This window comes from Silene latifolia, chromosome 1 (assembly GCF_048544455.1).
Source record: "Silene latifolia isolate original U9 population chromosome 1, ASM4854445v1, whole genome shotgun sequence".
Taxonomy (NCBI): domain Eukaryota; kingdom Viridiplantae; phylum Streptophyta; class Magnoliopsida; order Caryophyllales; family Caryophyllaceae; genus Silene; species Silene latifolia.
Genome location: NC_133526.1, coordinates 90,616,117 through 90,625,122, shown reverse-complemented (window position 1 = coordinate 90,625,122; position 9,006 = coordinate 90,616,117).

Here is a 9,006-nt window from a genome sequence, read left to right as displayed (position 1 = left end):
TTTTATTACTTAGATAAAATTATTGTTTATGAAACAATTGAAATTGAATGAATAATTTATTATAAATACAAGACGTTGTAATTTATAATTTGATAAACCATTTTGGTACAAGTGATTACGAATTACTAGTGGATTTTGTATATGACATATTTTATGAGTATGTTGATTTTTAATATGTTAAAATACATTACAAATTCACATGTCAAGTAACATGTCACATATGTCACAATTGACAAATGACAAAATAAAATGGACCTTCCATTTTATTTTGTATGTACCGAAATATTGGAGGGAGTATTAGTGGATAAATTGTGTTGATTATTTTAATAAGAGAAAACACAATGATTAAAGCCTAATAGTAGCCATGCAAACCTATTTTTCTTGGGAAGAAAATGAGCATCATGCATTGGCTCCCCTCCACCCAAGCCAACCGGTTTTCTAAGAGAAAGCTTAGAGGGTTTTTCCTCTATTATTCATTCACAACTTACTATATGTTTTTCTAGTGTATGAAAATCAAATTTGTTGAGTTTATGGATTCAAGTACCTAAGAGGGGGAGGGGGTGAATTAGGTACTATTTTAAAAAATTTAACTACAACTTTATTAATTAAAGTGAGTTGCAAGAACAAAAGAGAAGAGAGAGTACTTCGAGTAATATTGCGAGATTACACGAGTACTAAAATAAATGCCTGCTGAAGTATGAAAGTAACAACTGTTCAGACTGTATCTATTTGTCTCAGTTTATGGAATACAGACTGCAGACCAAATGTGACAGTATGATGAACTGTTACTTCGAAATGTAAGCAAAGAAAGACAAACAAAAATAAAAGAGCAGCGGAAATAAACAAGAAGATTGAACACGTGATTTTTGAATTGGTTCGGCAAGAAACTCAAGTGCCTACGTCCAATCTACTCTTTATTGATTTCTTTTAGTGATCTACTCTGACAACTAAAAGACCCGTACAATAAAAACACCAACCTACTTTGGTTGTAAAGCTAGTCCAAGAACTACTCCGTTCTTATGACAAGCCAACTCGCAACCTACTCCGGTTGCCAAGAGTTGAAGACTACTCCGTCCTAAACTCTACTAACACACTTAGAATGTTATAAGGATCAAGTTTCCACTAACATATTCTTAGCAAAGAGTAGAGATGGACAACTTTTACAAGATCAACAATTCATAAGCAAGAGAGTTTAGTATGTTAAAGTAACAGTAGCCACGACTGTAACAACTTGAAGACTCTTAGAAGTTTTGCAAAGGACACACGGTTTAAAGCTTTAAAAAAACAATTTTGCAAACTTTGAAATTAATTTCAGAAAGAAGTCTTGGGATTTTTATGAGGGGATGGCTCGTCTTATATAGAGGAAGTGAGTAAGGGGGTTGCTAGGGTTTTGAAGGGTCAAAGACCACACATGTGAAGAGCTTCAACAACCACCCAATACTTGCACCAAAGAAGGTTCTTATGCAAAGGCAAAAGAAAGGAAAGAGTGTTTGAAAACTATCCATAAAAGGTCATGCAAAATCAGAAAACAAAGAGGAAAAAACAAGTCACATGATGACAAGTTTACACAAATATGGCAAAAAGCATTTCTTGTTTTCTAAAAGACCAAAGGGTCAAATTTGCACAAAGAGGAAACATTTTGAAAATGATAATTATTCAAACCACTCTTTATTGAAGGCCAAATCCTAATAAAAATCTGAAGTTTATCTTTCAAAAATAAGAGACACGTAAAAGGCTTTCAAAAGATAAAAGGATAAAAAGAATTCAAGTGTTACGAATTGAGGCAACAGTCCAGGCAGTTGTTACTTGTGAAAGTAACAGTCGTCTTGACTGTTTCTATTACTCCAAGATACTCTACTTTCTCACTTGTACATTAGATGACACTTAAGACTCAATACAATAGGATGATTAACAACTTCAACACTTCTTAATCCAAGCTTGATTTAATCATAAATCCTGAAAAGGTAAACTAAGATAGCACACATCAAATGGGCATGTTATCATCAATCATAAGGAACCCAACAAATTTCCTCTTTGATGATGACAAGCCCTAAACGAATGTATAAGCAATGTAAACACCTTAATTCAAGATTTTAAACAAGCAAGATCAAATGAGAGAAGGGACAATATTACCTTACCTAAGGGAAGAGCTAAAATCAAACTAGCCATGACAATTTTACATTGCCCCAAAACAAGATTCAAAACTAAGAAGGTTAGGCCTAGACATTAGTTAATCAATATGCAAAGAGATTAAGAGCATGAGTTTACCTTTTCCCCCTCTTCACATCATCAAAAAGGATAGGGATGTCAAAGGCATTAGAGTGCCGATAACCACAAGAAAACACAAAAAGACACATATAACCGTGACAAGGTAACAAAGTCAACACAAACATACGGAATAAACATAAGTTAACCATAGTTCACCACGGCTAAATAAAGTTTAAGATACACCACCAAGCATCAAAATAACGAGTAAAAAAAATTGTCTTAGGAGGGCACAACATGGGGGACAAAAGAAAAAGTCAAACACAAGGTCAAGGGGGCCGGAAAGGATAGGATAGGCTAAGGAGAGGAAGCTTCACTACTACAGATACAGGCTATAACAACGGTCAAAAACCGTTGTTATATAAAAAAGCGGACGTTGTTAAAGCGTCCGTTGTAGAAGGTTTTAACAACGGTTGGTTTACTTAAGGAAACCGTTGTTAAAACTATTAACCACGGTTTTATGTATAAAAACCCGTTGTGGAAAGTGTGACACAATTTTGGGGGGAAAGTTATAACAACGGGTTTTAATATACAAAACCGTTGTTATAACTAAAGAAAACGGATTGTTATAAAATAACCGTTGTTGTTTGTTCTTAAAAAATAAAAAAAAATTAAATTAAATATTACTAGATGCATGCATAATTACTACTGTTAGAATTCGATGCATGCATTATTACCGACATCACTTTGTACATATGAACGGATAATATGGAATGAGAAGGGTTAGTAATAGGATTTGAAGCAGCATTATTGAGAGATATGATGATGATTATGGCACAACTTCCTAACATATATATTAATTAAAAAGCAATTAACTCAACCCACACATTGCTTAGTATAAATACATTGCATATCTCAACTAACATTTCCATTATCTCATATATTCATCTCCAAACTCTAATCGTTAAAACAAACTCTACTTAATCTTTCAAATCAAACTCAAAAAACTCTAACAAAATGAATGATTTCATCCTAAAGACTCTTACCATGATCGAGAACAACAACAACTTCATCCGCCGGTTTCTCCATATTGAGGAAAGTTTCAGGAGCTACCTTGCGGAAGCTCGATCCGCACTGAAGCACGCCAAAGAAGATGGCTTGACGGAGCAAAGCAGAGCAGATTGCGGCTATATGACGATATAGCAACTGCTGAACGGAACCTCCAAATAGCCAAGGAGGAGAGGATGGATACGATAGAGCACAATAAGATCCTCCATGAAAATATAAGAATTGCATTTTTACATATGTAATTTTTTTTTTTTTTAATTTATGTATTTATAAATATATATATATATATATATTAATTATGTTTATCTTACTTCTTCATCTTGCTTCTTCATTGTTTTAGTAACTAATTATGCGAACAATACTTAAACAAATAACATAATGGTCGATAAAAACACATATATGCAAAAGAAATAAATAGAAAAAGAAAATAATGACGATGAAACTAACAGTGACGGCGAGATTTACCTGATAAATACAGAACGTAATAGACGATGAAATCACAGTGACGGCGAGAAGATAAAGCGACGATGAGAAAGAGAGAAATAGTGAAAGAGAGAAAGAGAGTGTGTATGTGTTTTGTGTTTGTTTGTCTGCTGTGTTTGTGTTTGTGTATTAAGGGTTGTGTTTTGTGGCTGCAGCAGACTTCTGTTTGTGTGATTTATAGTATGGAAGGTATTGACAACGGTTATTAAACAACAACCGTTGTGAAATATGTTTTAACAACGGTTGTAAAAAACACCCGTTGTCAAATATGTTTTAACAACGGGTTTCAAAAGTAACCGTTGTGATTACTTTTCACTAACTTTGCGCCAATTTTGCGCCAAATTATTAACAACGGTTCCGCATGTGTGACCCGTTGTTAAAAATAATAACAACGGTTTTTATAACCATACCCGTTGTAATTGATTTTAGTAAAATTCGCGCCATACATTCTACAACGTCTATTGTGATTTTCGTGAATAATCGTTGTTAAAGGGGCGTTGTAGTTGCCTAAATTTGTAGTAGTGCTTGTTCACCATCGGAGCCACTACCCAAGGGATCATCATCCAATTGAGCATCATCACCATTTTCCTTTGTTGAGACAAGAGTGGATATAATATCCACCTCACCACGAATGAGGTCCACGGTGGAAGCAAGAGCCGAGATGGCCAAATCCTTTTGATGAGCATCGTGCTTAATCCAAGCACTCAACTTAGCCACAGCTTGAAGAACTTCCCGCATACTACCCGTATTCACTTGACTAGACGACCTAACCTCAGGATCTGTCTTAATTTTCACAGAGATCAATTCATCATTTTCCACTTTGATAAGCATTTTCCCCATTTGACCATCACTCATGATGTCACACATGTCTAATGAACCCAAACTAGAACTCACTAATACCCCATGTGCCTTGAGCACGATTGATAACCACATTCCATAGGGTAAGTGTAGCATGCTAGAGGAGGGTTTGCGGAGTTTGGTCGAAATGAGATGAAATCACTTAAACATTAACCAAATCAAATTCACCTTTTTATGAGTTGCAATGTGGTAAATTAGGTATTGTTGAGCTATGGATAGTTTGCCCCGATCACCCGAAGGGTAAATGGAGCGACAAAGCATGTTGAAAATAATTCGGAGAGGTGGGGGTATTTGGGTGTTGCTAACTGTACCACAAGTGACTGTTTTAGGACAAACAATTTGGGCAACGCCGAGGGGTGAGGCGTAAGGTAAGGAGACCCAGGTTTCGGAGGGGAGATTATCATAACCTCCGGTGGAGATATTAAGGGCGGTAGCAAAATCAGATTGAGTCAGTTTCAGAGGCTTACCATTCACCTTAGCCGTGAGGAAATCACCCGATTTGTCAACTCGGACGGATGCAAAGAATTGAATCACCTCACTCACAAAGACCGGTTCACGTAATTCCAATAGTTTCTCCCAACCTTGAGCCAAAATCATGTCACGGACAGTGTGAAAGGCGGGAGGCTCGAACCAAGATTGATTGTAAGCCCGAAGAGAATGGATGGCTTTGGGATTCATCAACCTCTCACAATTTTTGTAGATGGAGGTAGGAAGATCCAGATTTTCGAGTTGATCCCAAACAAGAGCTAAATCCCACTTAGAGACAAGGGATACGGAATCAGAGGGTGAAAGGTACACTAATTTCTTCTTTGATGGTTTTGATTTTTTCAAGGGTGGTTCACTGGGTGTTTCAACAGGAGGATTGATAGTGGGGTTTTCAATGTTGCTTTGCTCGACACTTTCAGAAATGGGGGGGGGGGGGGGGTAATTGGGATAAAGAGGCTTTATCTTTTCTTTTGTTGTTTTTCTTCACCGGAATCGGATCTGACTCGGCAGACTTAGTCGGATTCTCATTCAAATCAATTGGAGTTTCTTCAATATCATCAACATTCACGGTTACGGTTTCAGAGGAAGAGCTTGGAACAGTAGTACTTTTCTTCCGACCTCCTCGAGTACGACGCCCAACCATAGTGGAGATGGGGATGTCGTCAGATGGAACCGATGATGGTGGAACAGTGGAGAGAGGTGTTGGATGAGGGTTTGGTGGTTCTGGGTTCGGTGATGGGGTTGGAGTCGTGGTTGAGGTTTGTGGAGGAAAGGCATGGAAGATTTTGTGTGAAGGCATGGTTTGAGCTATTGTTGTTGGTGGGGCAGATGTGACAGGTGGAGATGTCATTGTCACGGGTTTGATGGGTATGGTAGTATTGAAAGATGTTTTTACCATGGTGGGTTAAAAGTAGGTGAGATGGAGGGATTTGGGAGATGAAGAGGTGGATGGGTTGTGAAATTTCGGTGGGTTGAGGGAGTTGGGACGATGGATTGTAGGTAGGAAGTGGCCCAAACATTAAATGAGGCTAAAGAGGTAGTTGGCCCAACTAATCAAATTTAATCACTCGAGATAAGACGAAAGGTAACATATTATAAACGTAAATTTAGATATGAGGTTGAGTGATTACCGACTCACGAATACGGTATCAATTTTTGGTCTAAAAATGATGTCAATGCACTTAGAATACTTAATAACATATATCCAATTTTAATTTAATCAATTAAGGAAATTTGTAAAACTTACACTAAAAATCACAAGCAATTAATTAACCCAATTTCTAATCTAAATTTCTCAAAATGTTCTCTTACAAGTGGCTTAGTGAAAATATCGGCAATTTGATTTTCGGTTTTGCAAAAGATAAGTTTAACATGTCCTTTTTCCACATGATCACGAATAAAGTGGTGACGAATATCAATATGTTTGGTTTTAGGGTGTTGAATAGGATTTTTGGAAATATTTATTGCACTCGTATTATCACATATTATGGGAACGGAGTCAAAAATAATACCAAAATCCAAGAGTTGTTGTCTTACCCAAAGTAATTGAGAACAACAATGTGCAGCACTAACGTACTCACTTTCGGCCGTTGAAAGAGCTACCGTATTTTGTTTCATTGAGCCCCAAGAAATCAAACAAGGACCTAAGAATGTTGCAATTCCGGAGGTGCTCTTTCTATCAACCGTACATCCCGCATAGTCCGCATCCGAAAAACCTATGAGATCAAAAGGACAATGTAAGGGATACCACAAGTAAAGATTTTGTGTTCCAATCAAATACCGAAGAATTCGTTTTAACGGCTTTAAAATGTGATTCTTTCGGATTTGCTTGGAACCTAGCACATAAACAAACGCTAAAGAGAATGTCGGGACGACTTGCGGTTAAGTAGATAAGTGAGCCTATCATACCTCTATACACCTTATCGCTAACATTCTTACCGAGTTCATCTTTGTCCAATTTGGACCCGGCTACCATAGGTGTATCATGAGACATACCATTAGTCATCCCAAAATTCTTAAGCATTTCCTTAATGTACTTTTGTTGATGGATCATGATTCCATCCTTTGATTGCTTAATTTGGAGCCCAAGGAAAAATCCTAGCTCACCCATCATGCTCATTTCAAACTCCGATTTCATTAGTTCCGAAAAATACACATAATGGAGTTTATTTGTTGCACCAAATATAATGTCATCAACATATACTTGGACAACCAACAGTTCAGCTGACTGTGACTTTAAGAACAATGTTTTGTCAACGGAGCCTCTTTTAAAACCATTTTCAATAAGAAACTTAGACAATCTATCATACCAACACCTAGGTGCTTGTTTTAAACCATAAAGAGCTTTGTCTAATTTGAAAACATGGTTGGGCAAGTCATTGTTCTCAAAACCCGGTGGTTGCTCTACAAAGACATCTTCTTCCAAATATCCATTTAAGAAAGCGGTTTTGACATCCATTTGGAAGAGTTGAATGCCTTTGTGAGGCGCAAAAGCTATAAGCAATCGTATGGCCTCAAGTCTAGCTAAAAGTGCATAGTTTTCATCGTAATCAATACCCTCTTTTTGGTTATAACCTTGCACCACTAGTCTAGCCTTGTTCCTTACAATTTCTCCCGAGTCATCAAGCTTATTGCGAAAGACCCACCTAGTACCAATGACGGTACGATTAGGCGGTCTACGGACTAAGTGCCATACCTCGTTTCTCTTGAATTGATTGAGTTCTTCTTGCATGGCAAGCAACCAGTCTGCATCAATCATAGCGATTGTTACATTTGAAGGTTCAATTGGAGAAAGGAAGGCATTGTGGGCACAAAATTCATTGAGATGAGCGAGATTGTTGAGGGATGATCTTGTTCGAATTCCTGAGTTGAGATCACTTGTAAGATTAGTGAGTGGATGAGAGCTTTGATGTTTCCACTTCTTTGGAACAATGGTTTCTTGTTCCCCCTCTGCAGCATCAGTCACAGTGACTGTTTCTTTTGGCCTGGAGGAATCTTCATCCTCACTGTTATGGGTTGTTTCAGTTCTGGAGGTGGAGGCAACAGTCGTTGGGTCTGTTGCTTCCAGAGAAGAAAGAAAGAGTGAGATGTGCTACGTGTTCCCCCGAGTTGCTGATTTCCTTTGAAGGTGACAGTCCCTCGTGGTTTGCAAATCGATCTTTGGGAGCTTCTTCATCCTCGAACACGAAGTTCTTTCGAACAAGACCAATCTCAAACTCATCGTCATCACTATCATCATCATCATTCACGTTTTGTACCTGTCCAAGCACACTAGATTCATCAAAAATGACATGGATGCTTTCTTCAATTAACAAGGTTCGTTTATTGTAAACTTTATAGGCCTTGCTATGATCGGAGTACCCAATAAATACTCCTTCATCACTACGTGGATCGAACTTACCCAAGTTGTTTTTACCATTGTTATGAACAAAACATTTGCTTCCAAAACATCTAAAATATAAAATGTTGGGTTTTCTTCCACGTAGCGACTCATAGGACGTTTTATTCAATATACTCCTTATCATGACACGATTATGAATGTAGCAAGCGGTATTTACCGCTTCGGCCCAAAAGTTCTTAGGCAACTTACTAGATAATAACATTGTTCTAGCCATTACTTCAAGGGTTCTATTCATCCTTTCAACCACACCATTTTGTTGTGGTGTTCTAGGAGCCGAGAAGTTATGGTCTACACCATTGTCATCACAATAAGCACCAAATGATGAGTTTTCGAATTCAGTTCCGTGATCGGTTCTCATTGAAACAAGTTTTAAACCAAGTTTATTTTGAATCTTTCTTAACCAAATTAGAAACTCATCAAATGTCTCATCCTTAGAGCTTAGGAAGAGTGCCCAAACGAACCTAGAGTAATCATCAACAATGACACACACATAACGACTACCACCT